Genomic DNA, 350 nt, shown 5'->3' with positions numbered 1-350 from the left:
ATGGATATAGATAAGATTAAGATAGATTTCCCCATAATGCATATGTCATAATATCTTATTCAAACATACGAGTTTTCTATGGAGTCAATATTTCCAATACAAATAAACGTAATCTTTCACAGAGACAATAAAATTGATTCTTTTTATTGTGTGATCTTCCTGGCTCCTTGATTCCCATTTAGCTCCCTCAGGGGCCTGGTTAATTTTTCTGAAACAAAATGAGATTCATCATTTTCCTTTTTCGTTTTTAGCATTGGCCAAAATTTAAATATCCTGTTTTAATTCATCCAGTACTAATCTCACCAATTAAGTCTTTAAAATAAGAAGAAAGTTGCAAAAGCTCATTAAGA

Source organism: Propithecus coquereli, unplaced genomic scaffold (assembly GCF_000956105.1).
Source record: "Propithecus coquereli isolate 6110/MARCELLA unplaced genomic scaffold, Pcoq_1.0 Scaffold151, whole genome shotgun sequence".
Taxonomy (NCBI): Eukaryota; Metazoa; Chordata; class Mammalia; order Primates; family Indriidae; genus Propithecus; species Propithecus coquereli.
The sequence above is the reverse complement of the archived record's forward strand: the minus strand, read 5'-3'. Positions refer to the sequence as shown.